Source organism: Podarcis cretensis, assembly GCF_951804945.1.
Source record: "Podarcis cretensis genome assembly, chromosome: 1".
NCBI lineage: Eukaryota > Metazoa > Chordata > Lepidosauria > Squamata > Lacertidae > Podarcis > Podarcis cretensis.
In genome coordinates this window covers 2,095,837-2,116,466 of record NC_137170.1, presented here as the reverse complement: position 1 = coordinate 2,116,466, position 20,630 = coordinate 2,095,837, and positions in this window count along the sequence as shown.

The window sequence follows — 20,630 nt, the reverse complement described above, 5'->3', positions numbered from 1 at the left end:
CACCTGGTCCTTCAGGGGCACAGTGACCCCATTCAGGACCAGGGAGTCCCCCCCACACCCACCCACCCCTTGTACCCCCAAAACAGTACTTCTGTCTTGTCAGGATTCAACCTCAATCTGTTAGCCACCATCCATCCTCCAACTGCCTCCAGACACAGGACCTTCACCACCTTCAGAAAGTCTTTCTTCATGGAGCACATCGTTAACCTGTGGAACTCCCTTCCACAGGAAGCAGTGATGGCCACCACCTTGGGTGGCTTTAAAAGGGGATTAGTCTAATTCATGGAAGAGGAGAGGGATATGGATGGCCACTAGCCAGGATGATTCTGTAACAAGATGGCTCTGCTCTGCCTCTGTGGTTGGAGGCAGCAATGCTACTGAATACCAGAAGTTCGAGTGCTGCTCTTGTGTTTGAATTCTGCTTGCAGGTTTGCCAGCCTCTTCTCACATCCTTAAGGGTTTCTCAAAGCATCTGGTTGGCCACTATAAGAACAGGATTCTGGGCTAAGTGAGCCACCGGCTGAATCCAGCAGACTCTTCTTCTGTTCTTATTTCCTGGTATTTCCAGGATCGTTCAAATGGCAGCACTGATGATCCTCAAGGAAAGCAAAGAAAAAGAAGGGGGGGGGAGTGTGAGAGAGGAGTTTAATTTTGCATTTGTGTGATTAGTTACATATTAACATTCATAAAGGCATTAGCCCATCAGGGTAAACTGACTTAATGCTGTGCGAGGACCGCTAAAAGGCAGGGAGGAACAGTAATTTTAAAAATTAATTTAAAACAATTTCAGAGAGTGCCCTGGGAAAACAAAAAATCATTAAGTGGGCGAGATTAATATTCACATCAGCTGCTAGACAATCACACATTGCCATGCCCCCCCCCCTGCTTTGAGAGAGCTCGCCTGGTGCATGGCTGCCCAGAGATGGGAGGGCAATGGGGCAGCCGGCTCTGAGTTCATCCGGCTTCTGCCAGCCATGGCCACGAGGCCCTTTAGCATTGCCGAGTTCCCCTTGGCCTTCTTCCAGTTTTCAAACACGGCCAGGGAAAATCCAAGAAGCTTTGCATCATATGCAGGAAAGAGGTGCCATCCATGAATTCAACTCCTTTGCACCCGTAGGAGGGTTGTGGGGGAGAGTGTCACTCTTCTTCCCAATTTCTTTCATCCATCAAAGATAATTGTGGCAAGAGCAAATGGGTGCACCATGGTTTCTTCTTCCCACGAAAAGAATTGCATTTGCTCCATCAGCAGAAGTATGGCAGAAGAGAAGTCACAGCAATGCTATGTTCTGTCTTAGTCAGACCTGACCCGGAGTTCTGTGTCCAGTCTCAACCAGCTGGAAGGTGTACAGGGGAGGACAACCAAGAGGATCAAGGGTCTGGAAGTGACACGAGAGCCATCTTCTGAGCGGTTGTCCCATGGAAGATGGAGCAAGCTTGTTTTCTGCTGCTCCAGTAAGGGGTATGATGACCTAGGACTTGGGCTCGGACTCGGAACCAGAAGAGTCTCAGTCCGCACCAGATCCTTTGCCTCAGGCATCATCTGAACCAAGCCTGGGGCCTGATCCTGAAGAGACCCAGTCTGCACAGGTTCCCCTGCAACAAACACCAGCTGGGCCGAGTCAGGGGCCTGAGCCTGCCCTGGCTCCAGATGTGGGGATGACCTTGTTGCCTCCAGCTGGGCCATCACTTACAGCTGCTCCACTACCGGTTGGGTCAGGAGAGGCTGAGGCGGCCTTTGGGTCTAGTCACCCACCAATGTCTCCCGAGCTGCAGAGACTCCGGTCTGAGAGAAGGAGAGACCTGAGGACTCGCAGGTGGAGTTGCTCGCCTTCAGGCGAGACAGGGAGGTGAGTCACTGGGGGATCAGGACCGGCCATTACCCCAACAGAGATAAAAGGCTATCGGACCCTGCCCCAGGTTGCGGGAGCAGCATTGCTGTATGCCAGATCCTGCCTGAGATCCTGTACCTGCCCTTGCCTGGTTTCCTGCCTCGTGTCCTGCCTTGGCTCTGTCAGACTGACTCCTAGTGGAACCTTCAGATTCTGGACTGGTCCTGGACCACGTTTCATGGGTTACCCCGGGGCCCAGCACAAGGAGGACCCAAATCAATGTATTCAATTTACAAGAAATGAGACTCCAACTCAGCATCAGGACAGTGGAACGGACTCCCTCAGGAGGTGGCGGACTCTCCTTTGTTGGAGGTTTTTAGCAGAGATTGGAAGGCCATCTATCATGGATGCTTCACTTGAGATTCCTGCTCTGCAGGAGGGTGGACTAGATGAACCTTGAGGTTGCTTTCATCTTGACAATCCTACGATTCTGTGGTTCTATAAATGCAATGATGATGATGATGATAATGATGATGATGATGATTTCTATTTATATAGTTGGTAAGTCATCTAAGATATGCAGCACAGAGTCCCCTAACCAAACTAAGGTTGCTTCCAAGCACTTGCTATTTTGCACATGGGATTCAACTACATAGCAGAAAACTGAAGTTATGCCCTGTTATGGACAAAACTGCACCTTTATTCCTTATGGGGTATCCAAGAGCCGAAATAGAGTCCTTATGTAGGTTCTCTGTCGGTAGGAGAAAATAACAGAGGCCAACCAGAGAATATTGAGAAGCAAAGCAGCTGGTAAGCCTGATTTTTATTGATCTGTTGCAACAGGGTCCTCACTCACCACACGCAGGAGGAGGAGGAACCCAGAACAATGGTGTGAAAGCTCTTATATAGACTTTTGAAATTGCCCACCCTGTAGCTTAAGGTAAAAGGTAAAGGGACCCCTGACCATTAAGTCCAGTCGTGGCCGACTCTGGGGTTGTGGCGCTCATCTCGCTTTATTGGCTAAGGGAGCCGGCGTACAGCATGACTAAGCCGCTTCTGGCGAACCAGAGCAGTGCACGGAAATGCCATTTACATGCTGCTCTGGAGCGGTACCTATTTATCTACTTGCACTTTGACTTGCTTTCCAACTGCTAGGTTGGCAGGAGCAGGGACCGAGCAAGGGGAACTCACCCCATCACGGGGATTCGAACCACCGACCTTCTGATCGGCAACTCCTAGGCTCTGTGGTTTAACCCACAGCACCACCCATTCAAGACCACCCCCCAAAACATCATGCATACATCATAGAAAGAGGCGTTCCTCACAGAAATACATCACAAGGGGCGGTCTACAGTAAAAAACCTGTCACCCAGGAAACCTGTTAATGGCTTTACCTGGGCAGCCTGGTCATTGTTTTGAGATGATAAATACTTAGTTCCTGAATCCAGGTCACAGGCTCACCCTATTCATATACAAATGTGCCGTAAAGACAGGATTTGTGAGCAAAGAGACAACGGGGAATTTTTCCCATTTCCTTCCTCCTTGCAGAGAAACATTTGAGGTCACTGGAAGAGTCAAAATGGCTTCAGGATTGCTCTCCTGTACTAATTCAGACACGTGGTTTATGTATGTATTTGCCTTGTAAATTTATGAGCATATGATTTATATATATGAGATGTTAGAATTCGTATAACAGCCCCAATCCAGATTTGCGGCTCTTGTATCAAAGAATCAGTTGCTGGGAATGACAGGTCAGAAGAGCACAGCTGTGGCACTCAGATCCTGCCTGTGGCCTTCACATGAATGCAGCTGGTTGGCCACTGTGAGAACAGGGTGCTAGACAAGATGGACCTCCAATAAGCTGATCCGGCAGCTCTTCTTATGCTCTTATGGATTTTTTTTTTTGCAGGAAGGAAAGTGATGGGGAGATGCACTGGAGACTGCCGGATAACAATTGCTCGAGACTATGTTATATTATCTCCCCGCAAACAAATCCGACTGAATGCTCAATAAAACGACTAAAGTCATAGAATCATAGAATCATCATAGAGTTGGAAGAGACCACAAGGGCCATCGAGTCCAACCCCCTGCCAAGCAGGAAACACCATCAGAGCACTCCTGACATATGGTTGTCAAGCCTCTGCTTAAAGACCTCCAAAGAAGGAGACTCCACCACACTCCTTGGCAGCAAATTCCACTGTCAAACAGCTCTTACTGTCAGGAAGTTCTTCCTAATGTTTAGGTGGAATCTTCTTTCTTGTAGTTTGGAGCCATTGCTCGGTGTCCGCTTCTCTGGAGCAGCAGAAAACAACCTTTCTCCCTCCTCTATGTGACATCCTTTTATATATTTGAAGATGGCTATCATATCACCCCTTAACCTCCTCTTCTCCAGGCTAAACATGCCCAGCTCCCTTAGCCGTTCCTCATAAGGCATCATTTCCAGGCCTTTGACCATTTTGTTTTGTTTTGTTTTTATAAATTTTTTATTAAACTTTTCCATAAAATCTCCAATCATACAAAATTCCACATCACATATTTTAACTTATTGGACCTCCCTTAACTTCTCTGACAATCATTCGTAGTTAAATTTCTATCTTCACATTCCTTACTTTTGATATTGCCTTTGAATACAATATTTCTGTCCTCATTTACATTCTTGCAATATTCCTTAATTTTTCACAAAGCTTCTTTAAAACACTCTAGCGTTGTATGTTCCTCACATATAGTTTTCAAATATTCTCTAAATTTCCCCCAATCCTCTAAAAACTTATTGTCCCTTTGGAATCTGATTTTTCCAGTTAGTTTATCCAGTTCTGCATAATCTGTTAATTTTGTTCTCCATTCTTCCACGGTCGGTACTTCTTCTTGTTTCCATTTTTGAGCCATCAATGTTCTCGCTGCTGTTGTTGCGTACTGAAAAAGTTTACAGTCCCTCTTATTTATGTCCGTTCTAGTTATTCCCAGCAGGAAGGTTTCTGGTTTCTTAACAAAGCTATATTTCAGCATTTTCTTTAACTCATTATATATCATTTCCCAGAACCCCTTTACTTTCTTACATTCCCACCACATATGCATAAATGTACCTTCTTTCTCTTTATATTTCCAACATTTGTTACAAGTTTTGTACATTTTTGCTAATTTGGCTGGTGTCATATACCATCTATATACCATTTTCATGATATTTTCTTTTAATGTAGTACATGCTGTAAACCTCAAATTTCCATTCCATATTTTTTGCCAGTCTTCCATATCTATATTATACCCTAGATCTCTGGCCCATTGAATCATTACCACTTTCACTTCCTCATCTAACGTGTAGCATTCCAATAAATTTTTGTACATTTTTGAAATTATCTTACAATCATTATTAACAATTTCTGTTTGAAATTTTGAGTCTTTTTCTTTATATCCTTTTTCTTTCACATCCTTTTTAAACATATAACTTATCTGATAATAGTGCAACCAATCATATACATGTTCTTTTACTTGCTCATATGGTTTCAATCTCCATTTCTCTCCTTCTTTCACCACCAAATCTCCATAAGTAATCCATTCACTCCTCATATTAATTTTTTTAACACCTATAACCTCTAATGGGGATAACCAATGTGGGACCCCCATTTCTAATATATTTTTATATCTGTCCCAAACTTCAATTAGTGATCTCCGGAAGATATGGTTTTCAAACGATTTGTAACCCTTTTTCTTTTCTTTCCATAGATGCGCATGCCACCCAAATCTGTTATCAAATCCTTCTAAATCCAGGAGTTTTGTGTTTTTAAGTTTTATCCATTATTTTATCCAGCAAAGACATGATGCCTCATAGTATAACTTCAGATCTGGCAGGGCGAAGCCTCCTCTTTCTTTTGCATCTGTTAATAATTTATATTTAATTCTCGGCTTTTTGCCCTGCCAGATATATCTTGAAATCATTCTTTGCCATTCCTTGAAAATCGTCACTCCTTTTAGTATTGGAATCATCTGAAATAAGAATAACATCTTTGGTAGCACCGACATCTTAATCATTGAAATTCTACCCCAAAAGGATAGTTTTAACCTTCCCCATACCTCCAGATCCTTCTTAATTCCATTCCAGACCGGGACGTAGTTATTTTGGAACAAGTCAATATTTTTTGGAGTTAACCATATTCCCAAATATTTAACCTTTTTAACAATTTCAATACCCGTTTGTTGTTGCAGCACTTCCATCATTGTTTTTTTCCATATTTTTGGTTATAATTTTTGTTTTCTTCCTGTTTATTATAAAACCTGCCACCTCACCAAATTTTTCAATTTCTTCTAATATCTCAGCTGCATTCTCCATCGGTTCTTCCACCGTTATAACCAAATCATCGGCAAAGGCTTTGACTTTGGCCTACTGTCACCCCCTTTATCCTTTCATTTTTCCTAATTGAATTCAGAAAGACTTCCATGACCATTATGAACAGTAATGGTGAGAGCGGACAACCCTGTCTAGTGCCTTTTGATATTTTAATTTCTTCTGTTATCACATTGTTTACTATCAGCTTCGCCCTTTGTTCTGTATATATTGCCTTAATTCCATTAAAGAAATCATTCCCCATTTCCCTCTGTTCTATATTTTTCAGCATAAAGTCCCATGATACATTATCGAATGCTTTTTCGGCATCCACAAACATTAACATCGCTTGTTTCTCATTCCTGGCTGTCAGGTATTCCAAAATATTTATAATATTCCTCACGTTATCTCTCATCTGTCTGCCAGGAAGGAAACCCGCCTGATCCTCATGAATGATTTCTTGTAAAACCTTTTTTAGTCTTTTTGCCATTATTCCTGCAAAAAAATTATAGTCCGTATTTAATAAAGAAATTGGTCTGTAATTCTTTACTTGTGTTAAGTCCGCATCCTCTTCTGGGATCAAGGTTATAAATGCATCTTTCCAAGTCTCCGGAATCTCTCTCTCCTTTAATATATTGTTCATTACTACTTTTAATGGTGTCATTAGGATTGTTCTCAACTCTTTGTAATACCTTGCTGTAAAACCATCTGGTCCTGGGGCTTTCCCATTTTTCAGTTCTGTTATTACTTCCTTGAGCTCCTCGATGTCAATTGGGGTATTCAGCCGCTCTGTTGCTTCTGTCGGGATCTTTTGCACCTCTTTCTCTTTTAGATATCTTTCTATTTTCCTCATATTGTTCTTTTCTTTGTGTCTATACAGTTGTCTATAAAAATCCAAGAATCCTTTTCTAATATCTTTGGGGTTGGTTGTCTCTTCTCCTTCCACTTTAATTTTATTTATTGTACTTTGCTCTTTTCTTTTCTTAATCTGCCAAGCAAGCCACTTTCCTGATTTATTTGCGAATTCGAAATTCTTCTGTCTTAGTTTTTTAATATTCCATTCCACCTCTTTGTTTATTATCATTGCAAATTGGGTTTGTAAAACCTTGATACTTTGTTTAATTCTCATGTTGTTTGGTTTTTTGATTAGTTTTTGTTCGTTTTCCATGATTTGTTTTAAAATCTCTTTCTTTTCTTTCTCTCTGTTCTTCTTTTTAATTGAATTCTGTTGTATAAAAAAACCCTCTCATCACCGCCTTGCTTGCATCCCACACTGTACTCATCTTCGTTCCTTTGTTGCAATTGTCCTCAAAATATTCTTTCAGTTTCTTCTGTGCCTCTTGTACAACCTTTTGATCGTCAAATAAAGAGTCATTCATTCTCCATCTGAATGTTCTTTCTTCAAAACCTTTAAGTTCTAACTTAATAGGGCTATGATCTGAGATTACTCTTGGTTCAATTTCCACTTGAAGAATTCTTGGAGTTAATTCATTTGAAATCCAGATTTGATCAATTCTAGACATTGACTGATTTGATTCTGAGTAGAATGTAAATTGTTTTTCCAGTGGGTGTCTTAACCTCCAAATGTCTATTAAATTGCAATTTTTAACCATTTCAAAGAATGTTTTGGGTAGTTTACCTTCTTTCGATCCATTGTTTCTCAGTCTGTCCATTTCTGAAGAAACTACCCCGTTCATATCTCCCATCACGATTATTTTTTGATCCACATATTACAACAATTTTTCTTCCAAATTTTTATAAAAATCAGTTTTATTTCCATTAGGTGCGTAGATCCCGACAATTATTAATTTTTCACCTTGCCAATTAATTTGAACAGCAATGATTCTTCCTTCATCATCCTTGAAAATTTGCTGGGCTTCAATTTTACTTTTCACATACAGAATCACTCCTCTTTTCTTTTCCTTATCTGAAGATATAAATTCATTTCCAAGTCTTTTGTTAATCAGAATTTTCCTGTGCCTTTTTGCTACGTGTGTCTCCTGCAAACAAATTATATCTAAATTCTTTTTCTTTAAAAATTGTTCCACCTTGTTCCGTTTTTTTTTTCATTCAGTCCGTTAATATTCCAGTTCCATATCTTTAGTGCCATATTGTTTCCAATTAATAAAAATAAAAATTTCTCTAATTTATTTTGTTATAATCTTTCCTCTTCTTCCTCTTCTTCTTCTCCTTCTTCTATCTCCTCTTCTTCGTCAAGTTGTCCTCCACTTTTCTTCTTTACATCCACTCCTCCTGTTGCTCCTTTAACTTCTTCTTCTTCCTCAGCTGTTAATTCTTTATATTTTCTCTGGAATTTGCCTATCTCCTCCGGGCTGGTCAGTCTGTGTCTCTTATTTTTGTAGATAAAAGAGATCCCTTCCGGGAACTCCCACTTGAATTCTGTGTTGTTCCTTTTGAGCACTTGCACTTGTGATTTGTAAGGATCTCTCCGTTTCAACAGTCTAATTGGAATGTCTTTAAAGATAATTATGTAACATCCATCTATAGACAATCTTTTTTCTCTATTTTTCTGAAGGACCAAATTTCTCATATCTCTATCCTTAAAAGTTATAAGGCAGTCCCCTGGAAATTTCCTTGCTTTGGTTGTTCTCACTTTCATTCATTTCATGGCTATCATATCACCCCTTAACCTCCTTTTCTCCAGGCTAAACATGCCCAGCTCCCTTAGCCGTTCTTCATAAGTCATCGTTTCCAGGCCTTTGACCATTTTGGTTGCCCTCCTCTGGACACGTTCCAGTTTGACAGTGTCCTTCTTGAACTGTGGTGCCCAGAACTGGACCCTCCAGTCCTTTAACCCTCTCCCCAGCAACTACCACCACCACCATGTGATAGGAATTTTGAGGTCTTAGATATATGTCAAATGTTCATAAGTGTACCAACCAAGCACGTACATAGATCAGCACAGGAAGACCGACTTGAAACCATTTTTGATTCCCAAACTAGCCAAATGTTTTCTCTGCAAGGTCAAAGTAAAATGGAAAAGCCTCCCCATTGTCTTTTCCTTCACAAATCCTGTCTTAAGGGCACATTTAAGATATGAATAGGGTGTCAGCCTGTGACCTGGCTCAGGAACTAAGTATGAATCATTACAAAAGACTGGCCAGGCTCCCCAGGCAATCCAGTCAAGTGACTATTAACCAGGTAACCTGGCAGATGAGATAAACAAGGCACTTTTCTGTGATGTAGGTATGATGTATCTGGGGGGTGGTCTTAGGTTACACCCCTTCTATGATGTATGTATGATGTTTTTAGGGGTGGTCTTGAGCTACAGGGTGGGCAATTTCAAAAGTCTATATAAGGGCAGGCACACTTCTGTTCTGGGTTCCTTCTCGCTCCTGCGTGTGGTGAGTGAGGACCCTGTTGCAACAGCTTTAATAAAGATCAGGCTTACTAACTGCTTTGCTTCTCAATATTCTCTGGTTGGCCTCTGTTATTTTCTCCTACCAATAGGGAACCTATGTAAGGACTCTATATGGGCTCTTGGGTACCCCATCATGGAAAAAAGGGCAGATTTTTGTTTACAACAACCAGCACCCCCAAAAAATGTTTGCAAACAAATCAGGATCAATAAACACAACCCAGAAGTGATCAAGGACTAAACTTGTTGTTGGCGTTTAGTGGTTTAGTCATGTCCGACTCTTCGTGACCCCATGGACCAGAGCACGCCAGGCACTCCTGTCTTCAGGACTAAACTAGGTAAAGGTAAAGGTACCCCTGCCCGTACGGGCCAGTCGTGTCCGACTCTAGGGTTGTGCGCCCATCTCACTTAAGAGGCCAAGGGCCAGCGCTGTCCGGAGACACTTCCGGGTCACGTGGCCAGCGTGATGAAGCTGCTCTGGCGAGCCAGCACCAGCGCAGCACACAGAAACGCCGTTTACCTTCCCGCTGGTAAGCGGTACCTATTTATCTACTTGCACTTAGCGGTGCTTTCAAATTGCTAGGTGGGCAGGAGCTGGGACCAAACGACAGGAGCTCACCCCGCCACGGGGATTCGAACCGCCGACCATGCGATCGGCAAGCCCTAGGCGCTGAGGTTTTACCCACAGCACCACCTGCGTCCCAAGACTAAACTAGCCATCAGCAATAAGGAAACATCACCAACTCTAATTCTTTGCTATCTCCTCCTCATGCCAGAAAAACAAAAAAGAGAAAAAATCTGCCTCCTCTCCTTCAGATTGTACAGTGGGACCTCGGGTTACATACACTTTAGGTTACATACGCTTCAGGTTACAGACTCCGCTAACCCAGAAATAGTGCTTCAGGTTAAGAACTTTGCTTCAGGATGAGAACAGAAATTGAGCCCTAGAGTGAAGGTTTTCTGGGAAATGATATATAATGAGCTGAAAAAGGTATTCAAGTATACCTTTCCTAAGAAACCAGAGGCCTTCCTTCTGGGTATTGTCGGCCAGAGGGTGTTAAAGAAGGATCGAACATTTTTTATGTATGCAACAACAGCAGCAAGGATACTCGTCGCCAAGCACTGGAAAACCCAAGATTTACCCACACTGGAAGAATGGCAGATGCAACTGATAGATTATATGGAACTGGCTGAGATGACTGGCAGAATCCGAGACCTGGGAGAGGAGACGGTAGAAGAAGACTGGAAGGAATTCAAGACCTACCTACAGAAACATTGTAAATTGTATGAATGTTAAGAAGGATGCTAGATTGGAATGTAATTTGGCACCATTAAGCTGGATGAAGTGAAGTATGAAGATAAGCTAAATTGAAGAAAAGATAAACTTTGGATAATTATCAGGTTAAATTTAAATTTTATAGATTTGAATAAAAGATATCTAAAAATAGAGATATAATATTGGAAAAATAGATAATAAGAACGGAAATAAGGGGATAAATTGCTGGTTAGATATTTATAAATCAGGAACGCAGGAGCGGGAGATGTGAGGGAGTTCAAAGAAGTTAAGAAAATATGTAATGATATGTGTTATTTTGTTTCTTTCTTTATTTGTATGGTAATCAAAAAATCTTTAATAAATATCTTTAAAAAAAAAGAGAGAGAACAGAAATCGTGCTCTGGCAGCGCAGCGGCAGCAGGAGGCCCCATTAGCTAAAGTGGTGCTTCAGGTTAAGAACAGTTTCAGGTTAAGAACAGACCTCCGGAACGAATTAAGTACTTAACCCGAGGTACCACTGTAGTGAAGGGACGCAGGTGGCGCTGTGGGTTAAAGCCTCAGCGCCTAGGGCTTGCCGATCGAAAGGTCGGCGGTTCGAATCCCTGCGGCAGGGTGCGCTCCCGCTGCTCGGTCCCAGCGCCTGCCAACCTAGCAGTTCGAAAGCACCCCCGGGTGCAAGTAGATAAATAGGGACCGCTTACCAGCGGGAAGGTAAACGGCGTTTCCGTGTGCGGCTCTGGCTCGCCAGAGCAGCGATGTCACGCTGGCCACGTGACCCGGAAGTGTCTCCGGACAGCGCTGGCCCCTGGCCTCTTAAGTGAGATGGGCGCACAACCCCAGAGTCTGTCAAGACTGGCCCGTACGGGCAGGGGTACCTTTACCTTTTACCTTTTACCACTGTAGTGAAATGCAAATACAAATTAAAATGGTGGCTCCTCCCTTTCTATTTATGGGAAATCATCATAGTTTTGTTTGTTTGTTTGTTTGTTTGTTTCAAAAATAGGGGGTTGCCACCTCCTTTGCTGTTGTTTCAAGGTTGACAATGATTTAGACTCGGTGGTTTTTTTTTTACAACCGGTGCCTAATCCAGGGTATAAATCATTTTGAAGGACGCTTATTCCTGCCTGTCATTTTGCAGGAGGATGCTATTAAAATGACACTCAGTACAATGCGCAATTCAAAAACAAATTTGCAGCTGACGATTTTGACATGCGCTGCTTTTTCATCAGCTGCCGATAGAGTCAGAGGCTGAGGGGGGGCGAGGAAGGGAGGGAGGGAGGAAGGAACAGCAGCAAGTTTGTCTGGCGAAATGATAATTGCTTTCTCCTTCATTTAACAGCACATCAGGGGGGTGGGGTGGGGTTCTGCTTTAATAACCGCACTTGTTTCCAATTCCTTTCCGTCTCCAGTGCCATGTTCTGGAGATGGAGATCTCGGGAGCCACCCCATAGAGTGGCCAAGAGATGGGTTTTAAATCCTGCCCCCTGGACACCAAGACATGATGTGTTTCATCAGGATCCAGGAGCATCCTTCTCTCACCCTGGTGCCTGTCTCCTGTCTTTGGACTCCAACTCCCATCAACCACAGCCAGCATGGTCACCAGTCAAGGCATGATGGGAGTTGTAGTCCAGCAATACCTGGAGGCCAAATATTCTCCAGCCTGGTTCTAGGCGGGCATAGAATATGAACTCTCCAATCTAATCCAGCTACAAAACTCAGGGCTACCACTGAGTATTATGATCATTAATATATATATTTTCTGTTTATAAGAAGTAATTTCTATTGGTATTTTGCAAATACAAATGATCATTAATATTTTTTCCCATTTCAGTTCTATAATGCTTTAATTTTTTATGGAAAAAATATAAACCCACATTAAAACATCAAATGAAACAATCCAAAATAAAACATTACCATATATATATATATATATATATATATATATATATATATATAGTATACATTCAAAGCAGAATAATAAACAAGAAACAAAAGGTTCTTCTTACTGATTTCAAAATAAGACATAGCAAAGGAGGTTAAGTGTAGAATATGCATTTAAAGCATTGAAGTTAGCAAAAAGAATACTTTAAATGTTTTACAATAAAACATGACTAAAGGAAATCCACTATAAAACACACATTTAGTACAGCATAATTAGCGAAATAATAAAATATTACCTTAAACATAGAATATTCCTGGCTGTTAACATCAGCCTCAGCCAGTGGTCAATGGTCAGGGATGCTGGACTTGGAGAGGACCTTAACCAGAGTCCATTATGTGCCATAGGAAGAAGTCCTTCCTATTCTCCATCCTGATTCCTCTGACATTCAGCTTCATTGGGTCACAGTTCAGGTCTTTCCAAAACCTGGAAAATTTTAGGGAACCACCTGATTCTTTCTTCAAATTCAGAGGTTGGAAAGATTCCATCACATGCAAAACACGTCCTGGACACTATGGGGTGAAATTCCCCTTGAAGGTTCAGTGTGAAAGCTCACACCAAGTTCCCAATTACTCAGTAATGCATTTAAGGGATGGAATCTGTGAGCCAGTGTGGTGTAGTGGTTAAGAGCGGTAGTCTCGTAATCTGGGGAACCGGGTTCGCGTCTCTGCTCCTCCACATGCAGCTGCTGGGTGACCTTGGGCCAGTCACACTTCTCTGAAGTCTCTCAGCCCCACTCACCTCACAGAGTGTTTGTTGTGGGGGAGGAAGGGAAAGGAGAATGTGAGCCGCTTTGAGACTCCTTAAAGGGAGTGAAAGGCGGGATATCAAATCCAAACTCTTCTTCTTCTTCTGGGAGTGTGTCTGAAGGTCCTGGGCTGCCCAGTCACTGCCTACCTCACAGGGTTGTTGGAAGGGTAAAATGAGGATGGGGAGAACTGTGAGCACCTTCCTGAGCTCCTTGGAGGGAAAAGGTGGGGTATAAATTAATCAAGCCTTCTGAGGAATGGTTGGAAGAGCTGAGGATGTTCAGCCTGGAAAAGAGGAGAGTGAAAAGGCATATGATGACCACCTTCAGATATCTGAAAAGCTGTCACATGGACAGCTTATTCCCTACTGCTCCAGAGGGGAGGACCCAAACCAATGGATTTAAACAAGAAGAAAGGAGGTTACAACTAAAGGTTAGGAAGAACTTTCTGACCATGGACCCAATTACTTAGGAAGATGGTGGACTCTCCTTCATTGGAGATTCTTGAGGTGTGATTCCTGCAATGCAGAAGGCTGGACTAAATGACCCCTGGGGTTCCTTCCAGCTCCACAGTTCTACGATTCTATGCTCCTAATACATCACTTGTGACGAAACCTAATTGGCACTGGCTGGCTAATTACTTTATGGCCCCAATTAGCCCCAGTATAATGTGGTCCGGCACACTTCCCGGCTCTCAAGCTGCGCAGACCCTCCTTCTCTCCGGTTTCGCCTTGCAGAGTAAAAACACAGCGGATCAAAACTGTTGCAGTCTGCTTCAGATCCAGACAAACACACCAAGCACCTGTTTGTCCAAATTCATCAGTTCTTTATTGCAGCAAATATTTACAGCTCAGCATTTCTCAGATTCTCCTGGACTGCTAGCGTTCATGGCGTCCGTCTCTCTCAGAGACCAAGAGAGAACAACAAGTAGAGCTCCTCCCTCCTTCCAAACGTCAGAATGGGAGGCACAACTCAGAACAAAATTAACCCAGTAAGTTCTGAATCCCAACACCCCCTCTTGCCGAACATTCTGACAAGACCTGTGGATGTACCTTTGCAGACCTCTGTGAGATCAATCCCTTCCCCAATGCCTTGCGCCCTCTCCTGGCGTCCCTGTCAGGCATCTGTGGAACATCCTCACAACTCTCAGATTCGCACTGTGCGAAACTTACCCACGCACCTGTGGCCTGATACCTCTCAGGTGGAATACCCTTCGTTGTGCGACTGGACCGCCTGGGCACAAACTCAGGCACTGCCTCTGACTCACTGTGGTCAGCAGGTGTGTCCCTTGCATCCTGGGATTCCCCCTCTGACTTAACGCGTCTTCGAACCCTTGGAATTACCCTCACAGGAGAACTGGGCTCACTCTTGGGCTCTCTTTTTACAACTTGCGGAGATGCCCCATCCTGCTCCTGACTTTGGTCAGTGAGCTGATCGTCATCAGCAGACTCAGCCCCTGGCTCTCCTTCCTCCTCATCAGAACCTTCCTGCTCTGAATCAGAAAGACATTCTGAAAGAATATCGTGTCTGGCAGGAGTCTTTGACTTTTCCTCCTGCTTACAGAACTCAGCGTGTTTACTGATCAGCAGCTTACTCTGATCACCTGACGGGTACGCAAACCTCCATGCACGAGCCGTTGGCTCATACCCACAGAAGATCATTTTCTGGAACTTGGGTTCACCTGGCCCTCGCAAAGCTTCAGGCACTGGCACCGAGGCTGTCGATCCAAACGCACGGAGGAAGTGAACCTGAGGTTTCCTCCCGTGAAGCATGAAAAACGGTGTGTCTCCTACCACTGAATTGTAGGACCGATTCCAGGTGAAGCTCACATATTTAACTGCCTCCATCCAAAACCTTGAAGATAACCCAGAGTCTGACAGCATCACCTGTGCAGCCTTAACCAGAGCCTCACTTATGAGCTCTACCACCCCCCTCTGTTGAGGAGAAGTCACTGTGTGACTTATCCCTTTCTTGTGAAAGAACTTCTGCAAAGCAGACCTAGTAAACTGTGAACCTCTGTCACTAGCAATTTCCTGCACCTTCGTGGAGAACCTTAGTTCCACCTCCTCAATCCAACGTCTAACCAGCTGTGCTGCATCTTCCTTGGATTTGAGACCATGTGTCCAGGTGTTCTGCGAAAAATCATCCTGCAGCGTCAGCAGAAACCTGGCCCCTCCCAAACTTGGTTCCTTCATGGGACCCAACAGATCTATGTGCACAAGATCAAAAGGTTTTGTGGTTACCCTCTCCACCCTGGGGTAACTGCACCCTCTTACCTTTGCCTGTCTGCAAGCCTGACAATCTAGGACTCTTGCACATTCCTCAATTCTACAGCCTTTGGAAACCTCAGGTAGCACCTGTAGTTCTTCAAGACAAGCATGTGCTGTCTTCTTATGCCACGCACAAGAACATGAAACATGAGTGGGAACTGTAGCACGCAGGGCTTGTGCTTTCTCAACCTTCCCCTCTCCCTCCAGAGACGTTTTAAGAATGAAGAGATCATTCTGCCCCTTTGCAACTCTAACCAGTTGCTTCCCTCCTTTGGAGATTGTACAAACATCGTGTTCAAAGCAAACCTTAAACCCCTTTTTCAACAAATAAGGCACAGATAAAATACAGTGTTGCACTCCCGGCACAATGCAAACTTCCATCTGCTCCTGCAAAACAGAAAAAAAGACATTTGCAATGTTATTCACATTTTTCTTTTCCCCACTTGCAAACTGAACAGTTTTCCCAGCCGGAATTGCCTTGCAATTCCACATCTCGACTGCAGGGGTCTCTGGAATCAGGTTGCAGTTAGCTGCTGAGTCGATTAGAAAGCGAAAGTCAGTGTCTCTCTCAAAGCTGTCCTCAAACAAAGCCATACTGGCAACAAACGTCCCGCTGCCCCCTCTCTTTGGGCTTCTGCAGCAGTTCTCTCTGGTTGTCTTAGCAACCAACTCCCCCTTGCTCAGGACCTTGGCAGCTTCCGTAGAAGTAGCCTCCTCCGTTGCCTTGGAGACCGGATTGGCCTCTGCGTTCCCACGCGACTCTTTAGGCCTTATCTTCACTTTGTCCAGGTGGCCGGCCTTGAAGCGTCTAGCTCTCCGCCGCTTTCCAGCCTTTGGCTGACGATTACCAGTGGAAAAATACTGCCCAGGGCTCCTTTCAGCTGGCCTGGCCCCCCTTCTTCCGGAAGAGCACTCTGTGCCAGCCCTGCCCTCGCTGAAACTGCGTTTCACTTCAGCACTCACAGTGGAAAACTTTTGAAACTTGCCTTTGGAATTCTCACCCCCCCCCGACTTGCACCTCAGGGACAAGGGCTTCAGCCATTTCTAGGCTCTTCATGACTTCTCCAGGGCCCTGGCCTCCTGCTGAAGTTTCACACAAACTTCTCAGCACCTCCCAGGCAGCCCTTGCTGACTTTACGCCCTCCAAACTGGGCAAAAGTGATGCATGTACGCATGCTTTCAGCATAGCAAGCTCTCTTTGCATTCTCTGCTGGCTATCTTCAGGCAACGCAGCCTCAAAGCCTGTAATGTCTGTCCCTTCAGGACCTGGATTCAGGGGACGTGGCTCTTTCTGGCTTACATCCCAAAGCCCAGTAACCAGAAACCAACCCCTTACTCTTCTGGACCAGGTTGCCCAACTTCTTAAAGTGAGCTTTTCAAGCGGAACGTCCTCAAGGACCTGGCTGTCTGCCATTCTCTCCTCTTCCCCGGGGCCCCAGCTGCTACTCACGTATCACCAGTCAGCTCTCCGGCACCCGATTCTTCAGCTGCTTTCTCAGCTCTCTGCCTCTCAGCATCAGGCAAAACACAGAACGCAGACCTCCGCTTCGTCTAGCGTCTTCCCAGCATGAGCAAGCCGACTTCAAAGCTCACCGGCAGACTCTCAGCAACAGTTTTATTAGCGCTAATTAGGTCCTCCATAACCTGTGACGAAACCTAATTGGCACTGGCTGGCTAATTACTTTATGGCCCCAATTAGCCCCAGTATAATGTGGTCCGGCACACTTCCCGGCTCTCAAGCTGCGCAGACCCTCCTTCTCTCCGGTTTCGCCTTGCAGAGTAAAAACACAGCGGATCAAAACTGTTGCAGTCTGCTTCAGATCCAGACAAACACACCAAGCACCTGTTTGTCCAAATTCATCAGTTCTTTATTGCAGCAAATATTTACAGCTCAGCATTTCTCAGATTCTCCTGGACTGCTAGCGTTCATGGCGTCCGTCTCTCTCAGAGACCAAGAGAGAACAACAAGTAGAGCTCCTCCCTCCTTCCAAACGTCAGAATGGGAGGCACAACTCAGAACAAAATTAACCCAGTAAGTTCTGAATCCCAACATCACTGAACCACGGCACTTTGCAGCTGGGCCCCAGGACTTCCTTCTGATAGGTCATCTCCTGCAGGTAGCGGCTGCACAATCCAAGCTATAAGGTAAAAGGTAAAAGGTACAGTGGATGCTCGGGTTGCAAACATGATCCATTCGGGAAGCACGTTCACAACCCGCAGTGTTTGCAACCCACAGCGCCGCATGTGTGTGCACGCGCGGGTCACGATTTGGCACTTCTGCGCATGCACAAAGTGAGAATTAGTGCTTCTGCGCATGTGCAAGCACCGAAACCAGTTCCGGTACTTCCAGGTTTGGCACGCTGCACGACCCGAAATCACGCAACTCTAAGCGTCTGTAACCCAAGGTATGACTGTAAAAGGTAAAAAAGGACCCCTGGACAGTAAAGTCCAGTCAAAGGCTACTGCGGGGTTGTGGTGCTCAATTCACTTTCAGGCCGAGGGATCTGGCATTTGTCCACAGACAGCTTTCCGGGTCATGTGGCCAGCAGGACTAAACTGCTTCTGGCACAAGAGAAAACCGTGATGAGTGCCAGAGTGCACAGAAACGCCATTTTACCTTCCTGCCACAGTGGTACCTAGTTATCTACTCGCACTGTCATGCTTTCAAACTGCTAGGTTGGCAGAAGCTGGGACAGAGCAATGGGAGCTCACCCCGTCATTGTGGGGATTCGAACTGCCGACCTTCCAATCAGCAAGTCCAAGAGGCTCAGTGGTTTAGATCACAGTGCCATCCGCATCCCTATACAGTCATACCTCATGCATGTTTAGCCTGGAGAAGAGGAGGTTAAGGGGTGATATGATAGCCATGTTCAAATATATAAAAGGATGTCACATAGAGGAGGGAGAAAGGTTGTTTTCTGCTGCTCCAGAGAAGCGGACACGGAGCAATGGCTCCAAACTACAAGAAAGAAGATTCCACCTAAACATTAGGAAGAACTTCCTGACAGTAAGAGCTGTTCGACAGTGGAATTTGCTGCCAAGGAGTGTGGTGGAGTCTCCTTCTTTGGAGGTCTTTAAGCAGAGGCTTGACGGGACGCAGGTGGCGCTGTGGGTTAAAGCCTCAGCGCCTAGGACTTGCCGATCGAAAGGTCGGCGGTTCGAATCCCTGCGGCGGGGTGCGCTCCCGCTGCTCGGTCCCAGCGCCTGCCAACCTAGCAGTTCGAAAGCACCTCCGGGTGCAAGTAGATAAATAGGGACCGCTTACCAGCGGGAAGGTAAACGGCGTTTCCGTGTGCGGCTCTGGCTCGCCAGAGCAGCGAGAGCAGCGATGTCACGCTGGCCACGTGACCCGGAAGTGTCTCCGGACAGCGCTGGCCCCTGGCCTCTTAAGTGAGATGGGCGCACAACCCCAGAGTCTGTCAAGACTGGCCCGTATGGGCAGGGGTACCTTTACCTTTACTTAAGCAGAGGCTTGACAACCATATGTCAGGAGTGCTCTGATGGTGTTTCCTGCTTGGCAGGGGGTTGGACTCGATGGCCCTTGTGGTCTCTTCCAACTCTATGATTCTATGATTCTATGATTCTAAGTTTGTTTCATTATCCGTTTTTTCAGGTTGCGTCCCGCAGCGACCTAGAAGTACCAGAAAGGGTTACTTCCGGGTTTCACCACTCGTGCATGCGCACTAACACCAAATTGCACCACGCACCTGCGCAGATACGGCACTTCAGGTTGCACGCTTTTCATGTTGTGAACAGGCCTGCAGAACGGATCCCGTTCACAACCAGAGGTACCACTGTATATATATTTTTAGCTATAAGGAGAAGCAGGGAGCTCTGCTAGGTTTTGGAATGCACACACAGGAAATAATAATAATAATAATATGATGCTATTTAAGGCTGTACTGTAAGCGCATTTCTGTTTCCTGCCTCTATCGCACCACTGCTGATGAGTTCTTTACGCATTCCATTTACCAAACATAATTATTTCAAGAGCTGATAGCCAGGTTATCCATCAAGCCATTAATGCTGCACTGTTCCCTAATGAATACTCGGAACTGGCAAGCTTCACTCCTGACGTGGCACCGAGTAACAATTTCCCGCATTCCAAATCCTGATTTCCACTTCTGAAAGGCCTAATGGTGGCAAGGGCAAGTACGTAGGTTCCCCTGAGAGTTTTGACCCCTTGTGCCTTGCCACGCTCTTTCCAGTGTGGGGGCCCCAGGCAGGCTTATTGATTGTGTTTTGAGGGGGGCAGAAACGCTGAACTTTCAGAACTTCAGTTGGAACGTGCAGCACAATCTATCAGCTTCCAAACCTTTCCAGAAGCATTATCAGTATATATGTTGTTTAGTCATTTAGTCGTGTCCGCTTCTTCATGACCCCCTGGACCAGAGCACGCCAGGCACTTCTGTCTTCCACTGCCTCCCGCAGTTTGGTCAAACTCATGCTGGTAGCTTCAAGAACACTTTCCCACCATCTCGTCCTGTCGTCCCCTTCTCCTTGTGCCCTCCATCTTTCCCAGCATCAGGGTCTTTTCCAGGGAGTCTTCTCTTCTCCTGAGGTGGCCAAAGTCTTGGAGCCTCAGCTTCAGGATCTGTCCTTCCAGTGAGCACTCAAGGCTGATTTCCTTCAGAATGGAGAGGTTTGATCTTCTTGCAGTCCATGGGACTCTCAAGAGTCTCTTCCAGCACCAGAATTCAAAAGCATCCATTCCTCGGCGATCAGCCTTCTTTATGGTCCAGCTCTCACTTCCATACATCACTACTGGGAAAACCATAGCCTTCACTTTACGGACCTTTGTTGGCAAGGTGGTGTCTCTGCTTTTTAAGATGCTGTCTAGGTTTGTCATTGCTTTTCTCCCAAGGAGCAGG